Genomic DNA, 21,401 nt, shown 5'->3' on the forward strand with positions numbered 1-21,401 from the left:
AACCGGGATTCTTCCGCAGCCACGCAGCTCGTGGTGTCCTAACCCACCCGTATCTGATTTTGGACCAAGCACATCAGGGGAGAGCGCGAACGCAGTCCCCCACTACCAGAAATTATGCAGTCGAGATTCCCACATTTGGGGAATTCGCAGGGGTCAGCACAGCCGGAGTGCAATGGCCGAGCCTCGCCCTGGGTGAACCGATTTCGATTTTTAAGAACTTGATTTTCTTTTCACAAAAAAATACAGGACATCACAAATCAGAAAGCTTTACATTAATATACATACTTAAAACAGTATATATGATCACATCTCATTACATTTTGACACGGTAACAGTTACATAGCAACAATTTTCTTTTTTTCTGGTGCAAATCACATTCTTTACTTAAACATGATAATGTTTTTCACAGTTTCTTGAGATATTGACCTATGCTCTCTATTTCCCACAGATTTTCTGCTTCCTCCCTCCCTTCTCTCCACAGATCTCTGAGGTAATAGTTCTCTCGGGTGATGAACAGGGCCAGGCTACCTGCTGCCTTGACTGGGACCTCGATGCCTTTGAACAGCCCCATGTTCCTCACTCTCCACAGGGCGTCTTTCCCACTGTTCACCACGGCCCAGATCCTGTCAAACACGTCGGGAGGAAGTTTGACAGGAGAGATGCCGTATATGACGAAAGCAGCGGTCAGGGTAAATTGGGGCGAGAGAGCCTGCAACCAATCTTCAAACTGTGCCCAGAAGGCCTTAGCAAAAAAGCAGGACCACAGGAGATGGGTCACAGTCTCCCCCTCGCCGCAGCCCACCCTAACGCAGCGAGGGCTGGGGGTGAGGCCCCTACGGTACAAGAAAGTTCGTACCGGTAAGCACTGGTGGACGACACTCCAGGCAAAATCTCTGTGAATGTTGCACAGAAACTTAGAGGATGTGTGTTTCCACACCTTCCTTGTTTGGGCTGATGTTAAAATGCCCACAGGGGTCTGCCTATTGTTCTGGGGTGCAACAAAATCTTCCAGTTTTTGAACGCTGACATCTCGGAGGGGAATATGGCCAATTGGGTGAGATCTTAGAAAACTTTTAACTGTCCCATAAATTGCAGGGCATGTGTCAGAGAGTGGGACGTCCAGCTTGGGTCTGACATCCCACACTCTGAACACCTCCTTACCTACCCAGAGCCTGGAAAAATAAGTCCAGGTACGCGCTGCAGGTGCTGTTGCAAAGCCTCTCAGCACAGAGGCCAGGAAAATGCACAGCAGCTTCGTAGCAATATCTGGGACAGACTTCCCCCCTGAGGGTAGCGGCCTGTACATTATTTCCCTTCTGAGTCTTTCCTGCTTCCCACCCCATAGAAATTGAAACATCAATCTCCTCAGCACCGCCGCAACACGGTGTGGGATTGGGAAGGTAGAAGCCAGAAAATTCAAGACAGGCAAGAGCTCGGCTTTGATGACCAGCACCTTCCCTGTCATGGTGAGGTCTCGGTCCTTCCATTGCATCAGTTTTTTGTTTAAGATTGGCAATTTGTTCTGCCAATTTACTGTTCCCATCTCTTCTCCAAAATACACCCCCAGGACCTTAATTCTCTTCTCTTGCAGCCTGAGATCATGTCCTTCTTTTGGCTCCCTCCAGTTCTGATAAAAAATCTCACTCTTAGATTTGTTAATTTTTGCGGAGGAAGCCAAAGAGAAACGCTCACAACACTGCAGAGCTCTGCTAATTGAGGCATTGTCAGAGAGGAGCAGGGTGACGTCATCCATGTATAGAGATGTCTTTACCTCTCCCCCCCCACTTCCAGGCACTGGTATCCCATTAATGGCCTGATCCTGGCGCAAGGCACAGGCTAAGGGCTCCATAGCCAAAACGAATAACAAGGGGGATAATGGGCAGCCCTGCCTCACCCCTGAACAGACTTCAAAGGGGTGTGATCTATTGCCATTAACCATTACTCTGCTGTTGCTACCTGTGTACAGCAGGTTAATCCACTTTCTCATGATGGGGCCAAAATTCATGTGCTCAAGTACCGATGTTAAGTACTGCCGGTTTAGGCGGTCAAAGGCCTTTTCTAGGTCTACACCTAAAATGCACAGAGGGAGGGAGCGATCCTCTGAGTACAGACAGACATCCCTCAACAAGGCCAGGTTGTCGCTCATCAGGCGTCCTGCTATCCCACAAGTCTGTTCTTTCCCTACCAGTGAGGCCACTACATTTTGTAGGTGCAGGAAAAGGGCTTTGGACAGGATCTTAGTGTCCACGCCTAACAGGCTGAGGGGTCTCCAGTTCTTTATGTCATTCTTTGCTCCTTTCTTAAACAGGAGAGAGATAGTGCCTTCTCTTAAGGAGTCAGGCAGCAATTCTGTCTTATAGCTTTCCTCGAATAGGAGCAGTAGCGGATCCTGAAGCAGATCCCAAAAGGTGCAATAAAATTCTTTAGGGAGCCCGTCAGCACCCGGAGTTTTCCCCTTCTGTAAGCTCTCCATAGCCTGTCTCAGCTCTTCTACTGTCAAATCCCTCTCAAGTACTTCCCTATCTTCTTCACTCAAAACGTTTTCTAGCTTTGAGGTAAAAAAAAAGAATTTCTTTATCCTTTACCTCTGTAGAGCTGTACAGTCTTGAGTAGAAGGCCTCGGTGCAGGAGAGGATAGCACTCGGCTCTGTTCTCTCTCGTCCCTCCTCATCAACTACACTTTCCATGACAGACTTGGAGCCCACCACTTTCCTGAAAAAGAAGCGAGTACACTTCTCATTTTCTTCCAAGAACTGCACTCTGCTTCTTAACAGCACTCCTCGACTACTTTCTTCGGCTATGCTCCGGATGTCCTTTTTTAAAAGGGTGATATCCTCGAGCACATCGAAGCCACTGTGCAGCATCGTGTAGAGACGCTGCAGCTGCCTCTGTTTCCTGGCTAGCACTCCTCTCCGTCTGGCAGCAGCCTTCCTTCCCTCAGCCATGAAAAAGGCCTTTGTCCTCATCTTCACCTCCTCCCACCACTCTCCTACTGACCCGTACAGACACTGCAAGGACAGCCACTGTGATAGTTTCTCCTTGTAGCGGGATACTACCCCCTCGTTCTCTAGCAGCTTTGTGTTGAGTTTCCAGAGGCCTGGGCCAAAGACAGTCCCGCCCTGGAGTTCCACTCTACACCCTAAAGCCTGATGATCTGAGAAGAAGACAGGCTGAAGAGTGACCCCAACAACTTTCACTCTCTCTGAAACAAAGCAATAGTCAATTCTGGAGCTGCTATTCCTCCCTGACCATGTATATCCTGCTGTTGTGGGATATATACATCTATATGTGTCTGAGAGTTTAAAGTCTTGAACTAAGTTTTGCAGGGCCAGTGAGCTAGAATCCAATTTTATCGGAGAGCTAGACTGCCTGTCTGTGTGCTCTAAGATACAGTTAAAATCCCCTCCCACTATCACGTCTGTGCTACTTAACAATAGGGGGGAGAGTGCCTTGAGTAGCTCCTCCCTTCCTCCCACGTCAGTAGGACAATACACATTGATTAGCCGCAGGTTAACGGTCCCCCATTCCACATCCACACACAGCAACCTGCCATCTATGACCCTCTGAATACTTTTCAATTTGAAAGCCCATCCTTTGAAAAGAATGGCCACGCCAGAGGCTCTGTTGTTATTGTCCCCTGACCAAACAGAAGGCCCTTTATCCCACCTATCTTCAAAGCTTTTATACCTCTCTTGATAGGCTAAAGCACACTCCTGCAACATCAACACATCTCTCTCTCTCTGCTGGAGGTAATCAAAGACAGACTGGCATTTAACTCTGTCATTGATACCTCTGGTGTTAAGAGAAATTATGTTTAGAGCCATATTACATAAGAAAGTGGAACCAGTCTTTACAAAACACATTTCTCTTCGGTCTCACCTGTTACCTTCTTCTTTTTCTTCTTACCAATTTCCTGCCAGCCATCCTCTGAATGAGCCTTCATCAGGATGGCAGCAGTAAAAGCGTTCACGGAGTCCATTTCAAGGAAGGGGGTAGAGGGAGGGGTGGAGGGGTTCCAGCTGTCCCCATCTCCTTCCTCCTCGCTCGGGGAGAAAACAGAGTCATTTTTCCTTTTCCTCAAGTCCAGCTCCTGGGAGCACTGAGGGGAAAGGGGTGCAGCCGATGCACCAGTCTCCTCTTCCCCCTCACCCACCAGCTGCTGCAGATCCTCCGTGATGGACTGGATGGAGGAGAGGAGGGCATCTGTAGCACTTGCAGAGTTTGAGAAAAGTTTGAGAAAAGCAGCTCCGCTGAATCCTGGGTATCGTCGCTGGACCCGCTCCACCGGGGGGCCCCACACTGGCCCTCGTTCTGAGGAGCAGGAGTGGGGGAGGGGTCCTCGCTGTTCTCTGGGGTTTTCAAACCCTCGTGCTTGTCTGGTGCAGTCTGCGGTTGTGGGAGCGTAGTGGATTTCTCTTCCACCGGCCCCGGAGCCACAGCAGGACTGATCCTGGCTGGAGGCTGAGACTCTTTGTCCAACAAGGGTTCTTTGTTTGACTTGTTGTTTGCTTTGGCTTTTCGGGCCGGTTTGGCTGAAACAAGCACTGCCTCATCCTTTCTCATTTTGAGTTTATTGGCGTAGGCGTGAGGGCAGTTCTTAAAAACGTGTCCTTCCGAGCCACATAAATTGCACTTTGGCAGCATTGAACAGTCAGAGGCTAAATGTCCCTGTTTGCCACAGGTCTTGCAGAATTTCACAGTGCAGGACGATGCCAGGTGTCCCACAGCACCACAGCGCCGACACACCTTTGGTTGTCCCACATAAAAAACATAGCCATTGCAGGCGCCCAGCCGGATTGTAGAGGGCAGGTGCCTTAAGCCTCCATTTACATTGTCTGGTAGCAAGCGAACCTCAAATTTCCTTGCTCCTGTTTTTATACCGTCAACATCTCTAACCTCAGTTCCATGGTGGACGGTGCAGTACTGCTTAAGCCAGGTGTGAATGTCCTCCGTCTTTGCCAGTTCCGAGAACATAACAACATGCACCGTTTTCCTCTCTCTCTGTGTCAGAGGCTGCAAGTTGATCTTCTCAAGGGCAGGAACTTTCCCTCTTTTTGCCTCAAACACATCCACACATTGTTCAAACAGAGAATAGGTAGCAAAAACAACCTCAAATGCTTTCTGACCTGGGAGAGCGAAGATGAAATCCAAGTGCCGAGGTTCAAAGCCAAGTTCCTTCTGTAACACTTTTCTGCTGAACTGCATACGATCCATGAAGAGGTCATCCAAAAGCTCAAAACGTACAGCATTCTTGCGGGATCCAAAGGTTGCCATCTCAAACTGCAAAACAAACACTGCTTCCACAAAACAAGAAAACTATCCAACTACTCCAACTACAGGCTGATCAAGGTATCTCCCCTGCCAGGTAAGCCGAGAGCCGCAGGCGATGAGCCCGGAGCTGAACGGGCCCCACTGGCTCGTTTGTAAGGCCAGGTGCAAGCTAGAAGAAGAAGAAGATAAATATGAAGCGTTACCGCAACGACATGCCATGAGACGATCGATAACGATTTCCATAGGATCCCCGCGGTTGCCTGGCAACCGTCAGCTTTGCGCAGTGGCAGTATCGTAGCCTGTGAGGTTTAGCCGAGGCGCGATTATTGCTAGTTGAAAACTTTTCCCAATACCCCGCTTCCGCCGGTTTGCAATACAATCGGCGAAAGCAATTTTTGACAGTCTCGTCAGAGACTGAGCAAGGTGTTTAAAGACAGACTTTGTCAGGCATCGTGCTGTTTAACTGCAATACTATACCGCTGGAGGAAACAGCCCGGGTTCAATGAGCCTTGGAATGTGACTAGGAAAGTGAAGCCTTTTGAAAGAGGTAATGTCGACGCTTTTTTAACAGAGCACCAAAAAAGCGTCTTTTTTGAATGTCTGGGTACTGAGCATTGGTGGTTCAATGGTAGAATTCTCGCTTCCCACGTAGGAGGCTCTGGTTCGATTCCCAGCCAAAGCAGTGGCTTTTGCAGCGAGCGGCTCCATCACTTGCATCCCCTTGCAATTCGCAACTGAAAACCCACTGAAGCAAAGCATTTGTTAGCCAGGTCAGTACCCGGATGAGGGTGAGCTACAGGGAAAAACAAAGTTTCCAGCTGGAAGCGGTGTTAATGGTGCCGGTGGGGGGGCGCTCACCCTGAGGTCTGTGCGGGTCCCAATGCCCCAGCATAGTGACGGAGACGCTGTGTTGTAAAAGGGCGCTGTCTCTTGGAAGAGATGTAAAACCGAGGTCACAGTGCTCTGTGGTCATTAAAAATGACCACCAAAACCTTTGACAAATGCTCTTGGTAATTGATGGTCTTCAATAATGCTTCTCCTTTAGGTACATTTTAAATCAGCTGAAAAATGCTGTGAAATGGGGGGTCACTTCACGCCAGTGTAGGATTTGGGTTACAAGAACCATGAAACTGCACGAGAAAGCCCGTACACTGAATTACACGGCTTTCTATTCAAAGAAGGGCAAAAGAAATTCCCTGAGTTCGATTTTTTGCAGCACAGAGAGGATTGCTGTCGTGAGGCTGGTTAGCTCAGTTGGTTAGAGTGTGGTGCTAATAACGCCAAGGTCGTGGGTTCTATCCCCGTACGGACCAATCCTTTCCTCCTCTCTTACAAAAGCTGTTAGGTTCCTTTCCGTGGTGAGATGGGTTGTTATGCAACGCTGCCACATAGTGCCGACAGACAATTAAATGACAAAAATGAAGAGAATTAAAGCAGCTGGAAAAGTTTTCTTACAACTTTTGAGCTGACACAGTTTTGGAAAATGTTTTCTTCACACTGCACTGTACCACATAGGCAGCCAAGAGTCTCCAAAACAAAACAGAATTGACAGTCATATAATGTCCATTAACCCCGGTTTTAAACATAGCATCATGTCTGCCATCATAAGAATATGAGTCCAATATTTTAGAATATAGTCAGAATGTCTTCTAACCTTACCTGTGGTGTCTTTAATCCCTATTGCTCAATGCATGGTGTACGTACTGCATACATGTGTCTTGAGAATGAGGAATGGGCCCCTGAGACATTTACCTGTTTCACAAATGATCGTATTTAGTAGAGATTCTGTTTGGGATTCAGATGTGCATTCGGACAGCAATTCCTTTCAAGAAATGATACGTTCTGGATGAGGTCAACGGTGCTGGAATACTGTATTTAGGATGTGTTTGCAGTGATTGTGTCTCCTGCTTCAACGCAGTGATATATAGATGTGCTCCTGTAATTTATTGGTACATGCCCAGGGCAGTAAGTAGTCTGAGGATTTATTTCCAGACGGCATAGAGCAGTGAAGCAGTGAAGTAGTGCAACACACTGGATCATTATATTATTAGAATCTATTCTACTTAAATTATTACATTATACACAACTTGAGCTCTCAGCACCGTACTGAGCCCAGGTGTTTTTCTAAAGCTGTCAGGTGCAGTTCATTTACATGAAGGAAATCTCTTACTGGGTACGATTACAATGCAGTAAGTAGCACAGACTACTTAGGGAGTAGGCTGATGTGTTTAAAAACAACCAGCGCCAGGCAGGAGTCGAACCACCAAACTCCTAATCCATAGTCAGACGCATTATCCATTGCACCACTGGCCCTGGTGTGACACTGCAGGACTGTAACCCAGTGAGCTTAGCACTGCAACTAGTAAAATATTACCCCCGGTCCATTCTTTTCCAAAAGTGAGAAACACCTGTTTTCTACATTTTGTCTGTTTTAAAACCATATCTCTTTAAACCAAACCAAGAGTTTGTCTCTTGCACTGATATTCTGATTCATTTCGATTTCAAAGAACAAAAAAAACATTACCTTCCAAAGCATCATAAAATTGTCCCTTCTTCCAGACTCTACTTCTCTCTTGTAGTAGTACAGCAGACCTTTCCAGGTGAGCAGATCACAGAGTCCGAAATGAGCTTCCTCCATCAAGCAAAGTACCTGAACATGACTCTGTCATCATAAAAGCGCCCCTGTAAAAAGAAATTAAATCCGAAATCAAGAGGGCAGTTGCCTACTGAAGTTCAAGAAGTCATCAATTTTAACCTAGCAACACATTAAAGGCTGCATCTATACAAGTACGATTCTAGAAATGCTCACCAGATTACGTTTTAAGAAAGAACTGCGCCTCAGGTTCCGCCGAGATCTTAACTCGGATGGCAGGATTCAGAGTCTGGAGTGTGGAATGATGGCGCACGGAGGGTCCACATACTGTGGATCTCTCAGTGATCTTCCGCGTTTTCAAACCGCCAGCGTGTGACTCCCCTGTCCCCGTGACCTCATTGCTCTGCTCTCGCCTCTCTGCAGCTAAGCCCGACTCATGGTTAAGTGGAAAAAAATATGCCCTCAACGTGATATTTACTCTGGAGTGAGGATAGTTGTTACCTTCTTATCGTTGAAACGGATGTATGTGATGTGGCGACTAGGTTCTTCTCCATTAGCAGGCTTAAGGTTAAAGAAAAAAACATTGCTGACTTCTTTTTTTTTTGCCAGCCGCGAGCGCTGATTAGCGATGTTTGTATTTCATGTTTTGCAAGTTGCATCCATTTTAAGAAAAACAAGTTGTTAAAGACAGGAAATAAATACTTGCATTTAATTAAGTCTAGCCATAGGCGGTTGTCCATAATGACCAGTTCTGTTCGAGAAGACAGAACAAAAAAAGGCAACGCGGGAATTCGGACTCAGGATCTCCTGTTTGCTAGACAGGCGCTTTAAGCAACTAAGCCACGGTGCCCCAGAAGTACTGTCCTTTTGCAGCCCCTTGGACACACCACTCAGACACATCTGCAGTCGGTGTGTGCTCCGCCTGCTCGCTGAGCAAGTTGCCACCTTTACATACAATAGCAACATAGACACCAAGAGAAAGGATGACAAATGGCTTTTATCTGGAACTTTTCATGTCCAAGGAGCACAATGTGCTTTCTGTGTACAGCAGGGCCACTGAACTCCACACCGGCCATTGAACCACAGCAGTGGCTTGCTGGCTTGACATCTCCCAAGGAAAATGTTGAAATCACATGTGGAACAGGAAAATGACCCTCGAGTACGAGGGAAAAAAAGAACTGTACAACATAGGCAGCCAAGAGTCTCCAAAACAAAACAGAATTGACAGATAGGAGAAAAGTCCCACTCGTCCTGAAGTTCCCAAAATCCAGCACTGAGCGTAAACAAAGTGTCTAAGTAGCGTGGGAATGCTAACCCTAACCCTAGCTGGAGTTTGAGCAATCCAGCACTGAGCGTAAAAAGATGAGTCAAAGTAATGTCTAATCGGATTAGTTTCCTTAGAGCTGGTTCAGAGTTTGCTCAAGAGTTTACCCAGTGGGCATTGATTCGTCGAATATACGTATATTCACGGCGAAAATACGGCTATACGTTTATATACGTCGCCTCGACGTATAATCAACGTCGAATTGCAACCGTAAAATCGACGACATTAATAAACGCATATACAACGTCGAAAACACATCTAACACAGTGCCTGAGGCTTTTTACTGTACGTATCGCGTGTGCCGCAACTAGGAGTATACGGCTGTCTGCACAGTGTACGAAGTAAATTATTTTCGCAATAATTAATTTACACGTGTATAATAAATATAGTAAATATAATAAATTAATTACTGCGAAAATAATTTTCTTCGTAAATCCTGCAATCCAGATGATTGGGGCATTGATGCATGGCTACAGTCTGTGCTAGGAACATGGAGAGGGTCTCTGGTTCAATACATATTTGTGGGTCTGGTATTATTCGTTATGATCATATCGTTAATATCCTATTTGAAAAACATGTGGACTAAAGCTGCTGCTTCTGTGCTAATTGTACGCCCTGAAGGGATCATGAAGGTCAAAAAATGATTTCATGGGAAAGGTTCTCTTATCTAGTGGCAGAACCTGATGGGTAGAACAATATAGTTTTAAGGGGGGTTACCCTTGGGAGTGATTCCCCTAGATGCAAATGATTATTGTGGTTTGTTTGTTCATAATAAGATGTTTTGCAGGAACGGAACAAAGAGAAATTTTACAACTTCAGCTAGAATTGTTCTGCAAAACGTCACAGCTGAGGCAGGGGAACAATGTGTAGATTTTTCTAAGAGTTATTACCCAGTTGTTGACCAATCTGTTGACCAAAGTTGACCAAAAAAGCCTAAGATTATGCTGGGCTCCAGCCCACAGGGATTTACCTGTGCTGTAAGAACTAATGAGTGAATAAGGAGACTGGATTCTGGTGAAAGACTTCAGGAAAAAGAAATGGTGTTCACTCAGGTGGAGGGGGCTGTACCAGGTGCTGCTGACCACTGCCACTGCTGTGAAGGTCACAGAAATGGTGCCCTGGATTCATGCTTCCCACTGTAAAAAGGTCACAAACGAACTGAGCAAAGCGCAGGAGTGATGTCTCCACAAGGACAGATGGGGATAACCTGCTTGGGACTGATGTGCACAGCCTTTTTCCTTTTTATGTAGAAGCCTGTCACCACCCCAAAAGAGGAAGAAACTAAACACGAAGCGTCTTTGTATACAAACTGGCTGAATGAAACTGATAATGAGGGGGATATGAGTAATTTGTGGTAGAAATTTATAAATCATACTGTAAAGTTAAAGAAATTTAATGCATCTTGTTATATATGTGCTTTAATGCCTCATTCTACAGCCTCACCCATGCGACTTTTTATGAAATGTACTCTTTTATTAATATCACGTTAGAAGGCTTAGACGCTATCAAACAAGAATTAAGGGGAGTTAGATTAATGGCACTTCAGAACAGGTTCGTGCTGGACCTTCAAAATGCAGCATCTGGAGGAGTCTATGCTTTAGTAGGAGACTCCTGTTGTACATATATTCCAGCTAATGACTATGATTACGGAAATCTTACGCTCGCTATTCAGCATTTGAAAGAACTAAAAGACAAGGTGAATAAAGAGAGAGGCATAAAAGATACACCGGCTTTTCTCTCCTGGTTAGAATCACTGTTTGGGCCAGGGGGAATGTTTTTCTTTTAAGTTACTAACACCGATTATAGGGGCTGTGATACTTGTCTTCCTGTTTTTATGTTGCTGTATGACATGTATTATTCCAATGCTTCGAAATATGGAAATATGGTACCTAGGGGGATAAACTGTTCATCCTTCCAGTCTGGAGAATTGGCAGCTGTCTGACGTCAGTAAGTGATCCTTAAAAAAATTAATAGTTCCATGACAGTGTGCATCACCAGAAAATCAATTTCAATGCATTAAAACTCTTGTTATCCTTCTGATCATTGAAGTGTCATTGCCCCAGCACTGTATACTCTTACTTTTGACGCCTGTCTGAAGTTGGATCCATTTCTAAGAATGGTGACTCACATATCCTCATGCTCAACTTTGGCTCAACCACACAAACTATGAAGTTAATCATCTGCTTTTGCTCCAAGATTTATGTTACTAGGCTCTCTCCTGGGGATCCACGTGGATCCATGACAGAATTCAGGGAATTCAGAATTCTGATACCTCAGCTCAGATTCTGACTGGGCAGACTGTCATTGTCTGGTGTGAATGTGTGCATATCTGTTTTTGTGCATGTTCTGTGGCCTGTTGTACAGTACATCACAAATGAAAGGGAAATGGAAAACTAAAATAAGACTCAAGTGTTTTATCTTTCATTAACAGTGTTTCATTAGTATCTGTGCTAGATCCTGTCATCCACTGCTTACCATGACAGGCTCTAGCACAGGATAGCAGCTAATACATTTAACAATCTCACTGCACAATGTTGTATATTCAAGGGCTGATCTTCTGTACTTTTTCTTTCACTTTTCATTTCCTAGAAACTCAGTCCTGCCAGGAATAATCTGAGAACAAAATCAATCTGAGTGAAAATCTAAACAGAGGAAGATTGTTTTACAGAGTCAACAAGGTCTAATTCAAGGTCATCAGCACTAACAACATTCTCTCTGGAGACAGGCGATAAGAAAATTGAAAGTGTGGGCCTCATGCTGGGCCGGGAAATGCGATCACCGGTGGACCTGGTCTTCGGCCTGTTGCCCGGAGACGGGTCGGCACCACCGGCTGGACCGGACTACGAGTGGGACCTGCGGCAGCGGATGCAGCGGGTGCACAGCTTTGCACGGACCCACCTGACACAGGCGGGGGTCCGGCAGAAGCGGCACTACGACCTGCGCTGCAGGGGGCCTGCCTTCCAGCTCGGGGACTCGGTTTGGGTGTACAACCCGCGCCGCCGCAAAGGCCTCAGCCCTAAGCTGGCGCCGTCGTGGGAGGGGCCCGCTGAGGTACTCGGGGTGGTGGGCGAGGTCTGCTACCGTGTCCGGTTGCAAACACGGGGGAGAGTGGTGGTCCTGCACCGAGACCGCCTGGCCCCCTACCGGGCCCGGGAGGAGGAGCCGTGTGGGGAGGCTCCAGAGGAGCAGCCGGGGCCGGAGCCGGCCGATAGTGGGGCGTCTGTGGATCGCCAGCCGTCACCGCGGCGCAGCGGCCGCTCACGCAGGGTTCCGCAGCAGTTGGCCGAATACGAGTACAGCCTGAGGGGGGTGTTCGACGTCGGCGAGACGCCAGACGCTTCAGGTGGGGGCAGTGTAACGCCCTCGCCTGGTGGTGAGGAGGAAGCGCCCCCAGGCGCTCGTAGTACCGCTGGGCATGCTGGGAGTGGTAGCCGGGGAGAGTCTGAGGGTCAGCACGATGACCAGCGGCTGACCCTACCTGTGTTAATAATGTCCTAGTGATTCTTGTGCCCTGTGTAGTCCTGTAAAAGTGTAGTGTGTTGTTAGGTAATTACCACCCTAACTATGTGTACGTGTTCCGTCAGTCTCCTCATGTGTGTGTAGATCCTGTGTTTGGTTTTGTGTGGTTGTAAACGAATAAAGCTAATGCTTGTTTGTTAATCGCGTCTCCACTCGTCCTTGTTCTGTAAAGAACCTGTAAACGCTACAATATTGTTAGTTGCTGTAGCTAGACGTTCAAATGAGTTTCATGGCCAGATGGACTGTTTCCTCCAGCGGTATAGTATTGCAGTGAGACAGCACGATGCCTGCAAGACTATGTCACGCAAAACGCCACAGATTGTGTTTGTCCGTTCGTGTCAGTCGTCCTGCAGCCACGGGAAGTGGGACACAAACATGCTGCAATGCTTTCAAGACGTTAGGATTTGTTTGTGTAACATCCGAGAAGAGTACTTGTGGCTTGAATGTGAACTGTACGTGCCCGCCCCCTTTCCTCTGTAGTGCATGAGTTCCTCCCGGCATGCCCTTCGTCATTGTTCTCTCATCTTGTATTTAAAGGGTTGTATTTCTGCTGCTGAAAATAAGCAACGGTTTTCTCACAACGCCCTTTGTTCCCGACGGAGCCCTTGTCTGTCATGAAATTCTTCAAAACCTCAAGCTAGAAGAAGAAGACGACAAATATGAAGCGTTACAGCAATGACATGCCATGAGACGATTGATAACGATTTCCTAGGATCCCCGCGGTTGCCTGGCAACCGTCAGCTTTGCGCAGTGGCAGTATCATAGCCTGTGAGGTTTAGCCGAGGCGCGATTATTGCTAGTTGAAAACTTTTCCCAATACCCCGCTTCCACCGGTTTGCAATACAATCGGCGAAAGCAATTTTTGACAGTCTCGTCAGAGACTGAGCAAGGTGTTTAAAGACAGATTTTGTCATGGTGACATCATGGTAGAAAGAAACGAGCTTGTTACGTCTCCACAGAAACGCTCTTTAGCTCTTTCAGCATTATGCAGAGAACAGCGTCTGTCGAGATTACTTTTGTGTCAGCGCGAAACGCCGTGTGCTGTCAGTTTGATTTCATATTGCTCATAGCGGCGCCCGGCTTTTGTCTGTCAAACGTTAGGTTGCGCTTCTTCATGCTGCATCGTCGGCATGAGTGGAGCTTTTTAAACGTCTGTACTTATTGTAACGCAACGGGGGCTCAGGCCCTTGCCGCATCTGGTCGGCCCAAAGTATAGGTGGCTCGAACCCGGGACTTCCGCGTCTCTCTGCAGCGACCTAGCCCCGTGAGCTAGAGAGAGATCTCTCCACAGCCCAGTAGCTGTGGTCCTGCTATCACAGGGAAGGGCGGTGACGTCACCCGCTCTGGTACGCCGGCTCTTACACAGTGCCTGTCGGCCGTAAGCGTTACACTCTCCCCCGCTTAAATCGCCGTCCCCGGCGAAGGGCTATCCCACCCCGCTTCTGACACCAATGTAACGCAACAGGGGCTCAGGCAGGCGCCCTTGCCACATCTGGTCGGCCCAAAGTATAGGTGGCTCGAACCCGGGACTTCCGCATCTCTCTGCAGAGACCTAGCCCCGTGAGCTAGAGAGAGATCTCTCCACAGCCCAGTAGCTGTGGTCCTGCTATCACAGGGAAGGGCGGTGACGTCACCCGCTCTGGTACGCCGGCTCTTACACAGTGCCTGTCGGCCGTAAGCGTTACATTACTGCGCCCCATAAGAAATCGTTTGTCCCCGTTCAAAAGAGATTGTGCGATGTCCTGCAGCGTTCGCAAAGCAAACCTTTGACAGTTTGAAAAGAGGAATTTATTCTGCTTCCTGTGCGTGCAGTAGTTACAAAGTTGAACGTCTTTACACGATCTGCTGCACTTTTCAGTGGGCGGGCTTTGTCAAACGGCTTGGAAAAACGCACTGTTTCGGCTCGGGAAACATCCCAGTGGGCATTGATTCGTCGAATATACGTATATTTACGGCGAAAATACGGCTATACGTATATATACGTCGCCTCGACGTATAATCAACGTCGAATTGCAACCGTAAAATCGACGACATGAATAAACGCATATATAACGTCGAAAACACATCTAACACAGTGCCTGAGGCTTTTTACTGTATGTATCGTGTGTGCCGCAACTAGGAGTATACGGCACTCTGCACAGTGTACGAAGTAAATTATTTTCGCAGTAATTAATTTATTATATTTACTATATTTATTATACACGTGTAAATTAATTACTGCGAAAATAATTTACTTCGTACACTGTGCAGTATCAGCGGTTTTACAGTATATATCGCCTTTAAAGGTGGCTTCTCAAAACGCTTTATGGGATAAAAACAACCAGAACAGCAGCAACAACAATATTGTATTTCGTTGCACTTTGAAAACCAAGTAATAACTTAACTATACAGTACGTGCAAACGTTTCGTATGTTGCTGTCGTGAATGCCTGCGTACCCATAAGTATCTTATTTGCCTTGAGTCTGTCTACAGTATATCTGTCCCACTACCCCCCTCCCTCCCTCCCTCAATTCAATTCAATTCAATTCAAGGTGTTTTATTTGCATGACAGATGGGTACAAGCAGTTTTGGGTATGTATATTGTAACGCTTACTGCTGACAGGCACTGTGTAAGACCCGGCGTACCAGAGCAGCGCACCGAGGAAGCGTTTGCATTTATAACTTAGTTTTTAAAATTAGTCAAGCAATATGAACTCCCGGAGTGCTGGCTGTGACGAATTAAACCGGTCTCACAGGTATTCAAAGTAGGAAGTACAGTGTTAAGTGGTAGCTGGGCTACTCCCTCAATAGAATCGCTTTAAGGAAAAGCATTTTCAGAGAGCAATCACGCTGTGTTTATGTAGAAAAAGCGATTAGGTTTATGATCAATCTAATTACCTATTCGCTTAAAACGCTATATAAAATAAAGTTTATTTAGAGATGAATGATCAGTGTCGCAGTTTAAATAATGGGAGTCAGGAAACTAACACACAGCGCCACCGGATTTAATAACGCAATAAAAACGCTATAAAATAATGTGACTAGGCACAGAAAAAGTTTACAGCACAGTACAATAATAAATGCTGACCATGACTTTAGAAGCATAAATTACCTTACACTCAATTTAAACACAAGCTGTCTTTCTGTATGAACCTCTAAGCTGGTTCATACAGAAAATGTAGAAATGCATTAGCCTGATTATGATTAAAAAACACATAATTAAACACGCGTTTGCGATTTAAATCACAACACGATTTAAATCAATATAAATGTTTATATTGTAACGCATACTGTCCAGCCTCCATTTCTTTATAAAAATTTACTCTGTTGCACACACACACTAGAAGCAGGAACCGCTGTCAGAAGGGAAGATATGTTCAAAATATCGCAAATATCGATCATGTTGCGATATTTTGAAATATAAAAGTCAATTGATTGTCCATAATATCGCTTACCTATTTTTTCGAAGAAATGTTTGTTAAAAGAAAAGTCCAGCACCAGCTGGATTTGAACACACAACCTGACAGTTGGTAGTCATGCACCTAGACCAGTCGGCTACAAGACAGCTCACATGAACAGGCAGGCGAAACAGCCCTACACAGCCCTACACAGCCCTGTCGCAGTACACGGATATAATCATACCGTTATTAAATTCTTTAGATACGCGATTCCATATTATATTCCCTTTTAATCAAATTCTAAAAGTATGCTTGTTGACTTCGGTATCACGTTAGTTAAAGACTTCGAAGCTTACAATGTTTAGGGAGAAATGGAATACTGGTGTGTATTTTTTTCTTTAAAGTACCAAGACCAGCTATATACTGTATGTTTATGTTCCAAAATTAATATCGTTTATGGCCTTCACACGCGTTACAGTATGCTCCTATTCTTTTTATGCTCAGCTACTAAGATTTCCCTTCAGTGGTAAAATTCAATATCTACAACGGGCACAGTAAAGACGTTTACAGTAAGTCTTTCTACGACAGACCAACGGACCACGAGTGCCCCTGTCGGTCAACCAATCACGCACCGCGGTACCCCGTGTCATCTTACCTGCGGTACGTGTCTGTACCACTCACTTTGAATGGCTGCATCTGTAGCTGATCACTGTCAGTCAGGGAGCTCAGAGGTGAAAAGCCTGTTTGAGAGACAATTCGCTGTCGATCAGTTCAATATGTTCCGTACCAGCTCGGCACACCTGAGATCATCTTGGTAGCTGTGTAGCTCAGATGAGTGAGAGCGTGTGTGTGTGTATCACCGTGATTGGATGCCGGTCCTTCTCAGGTCACAGTAAACCTTCTGCTGCCTAACTTCCCTAATTTTGGGGATCCCTTTGAAAAAGCAAAGGAAAACTAAACTGGCTCTTCATCAGCGTGATCGACCCCACCCAGTGTGCCCCAGTGGCCTAATGGCTAAGACACTGGCCTCCTAAGCCAGGGATTGTGGGTTCGAGTCCCATCTGGGGTGCTCCTGTCCCATTTTGAGTGTACAAATGTCCTTGTGATTTGCAAAGCTACAACCCCACCTTACTCAGTGAGCGTCTCTGCTTTTCTCTCACATACAGTTGGGAGAAATAATTTTGTAAACAGCCCTTCGGAATGATGTGGATTTCTGCATGAATGGCTCCTAACATGTGATCTTATCTTTATCTAAGTCATAATAATTAATAAAGAGAGTCTGATTTAACAAACAACACACGCCCAACATTTGACATTGCTGTTTCTTTATTGACCAAATGGTTTAAACAATCAAGGTCATTGATGGAAAAAGTACGTGAACCCTTATATTAAGGAGCTAGTGGAACCTCCTTTATGACAAAAACCTCAACCCCCACTTTCTGTAGCGGCTGGTCAGACCTGAGCAGCGGTTAGGAGGTATTTTGGCCTATTCCTCTATGCAAAACTGTTTCAGTTCATGTATATTTTTGGGATGTCTTGCGCTGAACGGCCTGCTTCAGATCATGCCACAGCACTTCAATGGGATTGGGGTCAGGACTCTTACTTGGCCATCCCAAAATACGGAATTTCTTCTGTTTCAGCCACTCTGTTGTTGATGTACTCCTTTGTTTTTGTCATGCTGCATGACCCAGCGTCTTTCGAGTTTTAGATCACAGGCAGACACCCTGACATTCTGCTGTAGAATTTCCTGATACATCTTGGAATTCATCGGTCCCTCGATGATTGCAAGCTGTACAGCCTCCGCCATGCTTCCCAGGTGGGATGAGGTTTTGGAGTTGGTATGCAGTGTTTTGTTATCTCCAAACATAACGCTGTGCACATTTACCAACAAGTTCAACTTTTGTCACGTCTGTCCACAGAACATTGTTCCAGGAGTTGCTGTGGAACATCCATGTGGTCTTTAACAAACTTGAAAGGGGCAGTGGTGGTTTTTTTGGGGGGGAGAGCAGTGGTTTCCTCCATGGTGACCTCGCATGATCACCACTCCTGTTCAGATTTCTTCTTATGGTGGACTCATGAACACAGACGTAAGACAAAGTCAACCACCTGTTCGCTAGATCCCATCCCCACTCAGCTAGTCAAAGATTCCCTCGAAGGACTGGCAGGACCTATAATTAGTATGATGAATGCATCGCTTGCATCAGGCGTTGTACCTGATCAATTTAAGGTAGCGGTTGTTAGACCGCTCCTTAAGAAGTCAAATTTGGATCCACAAGTTCTTAACAACTACAGGCCTTTCTCAAAGGTCCCATTTCAATCTAAAAGTCTTGAGAGAATAGTTGTTGCCCAACGTCAATCGTATCTGGATTCAAATAATATACTTGAGAAATTTCAGTCTGCTTTCTGAAACTGCATTAACAAGAGTCGTAAATGATATTCTCTTAGCTACTGATGCGGGGAATGCAACAGTGCTTGTGCTTCTAGATCTTAGAGCTGCCTTTGACACGGTTGACCTCTCTGTTTTGTTACACAGGCTTGAGTTTGAGGTTGGCTTATTTGGAACCGTCCTTAAGTGGTTTACTTCACATTTAACTCATCGTTTTCATTATGTTCAAATATCTAATAATTGTACTGCTTCATCAACGTCACCAGTTCAATTTGGGGTACCAGAGGGATCAGTGCCGGGACCAATATTGCTCTCTCTCTCTACATGCTGCTGCTAGGTAGGATAATCCGAAAAAATAATATGAACTTTCATTCATATGCTGATGACACTCAAATAAACATTTTGTTTACACCAAACGACAACTCTTCTATTATCACTTTAGTTAAATGCATTAATGAAGGAAATACTTGGATGTGTGAAAACGTTTTGTTACTCAACTCTGAGAAAACTGAGGATCTGTTGATCGGAGGCAACAATACTGATAGGACTACTATAACTTCAGCACTTAACTCAGAGGATTTAAACATTTGCCTCAAAGAGACAGCACGTTACCTAGGCGGCATATTAGACACAAGGCTCTTAACAACTTGCATTGTTAAGTGCCTTGGGAAGCCCTTGTTGTGAAAGGCGCTATATAGAAATACATTGATTTGAACTGAATTGACAATGTAAAATGTTGTGTGTGTTGTTTGTTAAACAAGACTGTCTTTATTTATAAAAAAATAAAAGGAATTTGCTAGGAATGCAAACGTTAGGTTGCGCTTCTTCATGCTGCATCGTCGGCATGAGTGGAGCTTTTTAAACGTCTGTACTTACTGCGCCCCATAAGAAATCGTTTGTCCCCGTTCAAAAGCGATTGTGTGATGTCCTGCAGTGTTCGCAAAGCAAACCTTTGACAGTTTGAAAAGAGGAATTTATTCTGCTTCCTGTGCGTGCGTGCAGTAGTTACAAAGTTGAACGTCTTTACACGATCTGCTGCAGTTTTCAGTGGGCGGGCTTTGTCAGATGCCTTGGAAAAATGCACTGTGTTTCGGCTCGGGAAACATCATGAGAAGTGTCCTGCATGTTTTCTGTGTATAGCTGTCTTTTAACGCATACAGAATTCATTCGAAATCATTGGATTCTCCAATTAACAAGGGTCCCTTAAAGGATGAGTCAAAGTAACGTCTAATCGGATTAGTTTCCTTAGAGCTGGTTCAGAGTTTGCTCAAGAGTTTACCTTTCACAGATGCGCAAAGAAGTATGTTGGGGGCGCACGCTTCAAGGTGCCTTACAGCTGTAGGGAGTGATTCGAGACGATTCGTGGCATGTGCTCGTTCCCATATACCATACGCCCCGGGGTGCAGTGCTAGGATGACGTACAATACCGCTTGGGCACGTAACGGCGTTATATGCAAGTGCGGGACGTGAGGGTTTTCGTTTGTTCGTTTTGTTTTGCTCTGCTTTGCTTTGTTTCGTGGTCAAGAGGCGTAAGGTAAGTCGTAATCCAGGGAGAACACTGGTGGCAAACAGTCCGAGGTGAGAGGCGAGGTCTAAAGTCGAAAAGGCAGAAGGGGAGTCCAATATCCAGAATAAACGAGGTAATGGAAAAAACGCCAGGTAGAGCTCTCAAGGAGTAGACTCAATACCAGCGGGAAGCAGGTAAAGATGGTAAAAATAGCACTGTGTACCGCACGGTGGAGTGTGTGCAGGTGGGTTAACTCGTGCGGCGGCGTTTGTTAATAATCACCCACTGCTGGTGCTGATTAGATCGCTTAAGAGTTGGTCTTAACTGCCTGGCGGTCATGACAAGCTCCTCTTTAAGCTGTGGTTTAGTTTTGCATTCATGTGTTTCTAGAGCAGTTATTTATGGGGGTGGGTGGGTCTTTCACAGAGGCTCAGGACAAATCCCCTGCATGAAAGTCTACTGTGTGCGTTCAAACAGGTCAAGAGCCAGGCAGGAGGACAATGGACAGAAGAAGCAACGAACTAAAAATAAAAGAACGAATATGAAAAAGCCACCATCTTTTTCTTTTTGACATTTTCCGACTTTCATGCAAGCCAGGACAAAGTTGCTCGTAGCTACTTGTGGATTCAAATACTCTATCGAGTGCTTTGATGAGTTTTTGCAATTTGATTGTCGTCCTGTCAGCCTGTTTCTGTTTTTTTTTTCAATCTAGTGATGGAAAGTAAGAGGGAAATGATGGAGTAATCAATAACCGCTCCGGAAAAATGGCAGAAAGAAATGGCCCGTCACTAAGGACATTTGTGAAGCAGAGGAGTGACATCACCACAAAGGCGACTTATTCTGCTGATCGTTTTGGTGCATAATGATTGAGGCGCGTTAAGAGAAAGGTAGCTGCGTCAGCATGCTTAGGCTGCAAAGGATAAAGCAAAGGTTTACTCCATGCTGAAAAGAGAAGAAATTCAAAATCAATCGGAATTTCAGCACGACACAACACTTTTTCTGTTTTAAGGAGATGATATTTTAAACCTGATAAAAATAGAAGGAAACACAAGTTTCTTGCTGTGAAAATTTAGATGGGGAAGTGTACTACTAGTAGCAGTGTAGAGCTCTCTGTGGTGGAGTGCAAGCGCATGTTCTATGGGCCAGTGGCGTAATGCATAACGCGCCTGACTTTGGATCAGAAGATTGTAGGTCTGAGTCCTGCCTGGCTCGTGAGGCTTTTAAACCTCTCAGGTTCCTCGGTAACAGGTTGCCGTCATGTATATGAACTATAGAAAAGCATTTGCCACAACCCGTAAATTAGCACGCAAGTGCGGGCTAGTTAACACAGAACTGTATGGAGATCATCTCCAGCTCCGAGCTCAATTGCAATGAAAAAACACGCAGAACAGAACTGGAGAGCAGCTGAATTTGTGCTCAGTAGG

The 21,401-nt window shown here is 45.7% G+C and overlaps 4 non-coding genes across 4 annotated transcripts; 3 read left to right on the plus strand and 1 right to left on the minus strand.

The window, feature by feature from the left end:
• Positions 1–74: 74 nt before the first annotated feature.
• On the minus strand, positions 75–244 carry LOC148642501 (U1 spliceosomal RNA). Its single transcript, XR_015929129.1, has one exon. It is a non-coding gene; the product is annotated as a U1 spliceosomal RNA (small nuclear RNA).
• Positions 245–5,543: 5,299 nt separating this feature from the next.
• LOC148642502 (U4 spliceosomal RNA) lies at positions 5,544–5,685 on the plus strand. The gene has a single exon (XR_015929394.1). It is a non-coding gene; the product is annotated as a U4 spliceosomal RNA (small nuclear RNA).
• A 7,761-nt stretch (positions 5,686–13,446) lies between these two features.
• On the plus strand, positions 13,447–13,588 carry LOC148642503 (U4 spliceosomal RNA). Its single transcript, XR_015929458.1, has one exon. It is a non-coding gene; the product is annotated as a U4 spliceosomal RNA (small nuclear RNA).
• A 3,492-nt stretch (positions 13,589–17,080) lies between these two features.
• trnar-ccu (transfer RNA arginine (anticodon CCU)) lies at positions 17,081–17,153 on the plus strand. The gene has a single exon. It is a non-coding gene; the product is annotated as a tRNA-Arg (tRNA).
• The last annotated feature ends 4,248 nt before the right edge of the window (positions 17,154–21,401 follow it).

The sequence above is a fragment of the Lepisosteus platostomus genome, chromosome 22, assembly GCF_059453375.1.
Source record: "Lepisosteus platostomus isolate fLepPlt1 chromosome 22, fLepPlt1.hap1, whole genome shotgun sequence".
Taxonomy (NCBI): domain Eukaryota; kingdom Metazoa; phylum Chordata; class Actinopteri; order Semionotiformes; family Lepisosteidae; genus Lepisosteus; species Lepisosteus platostomus.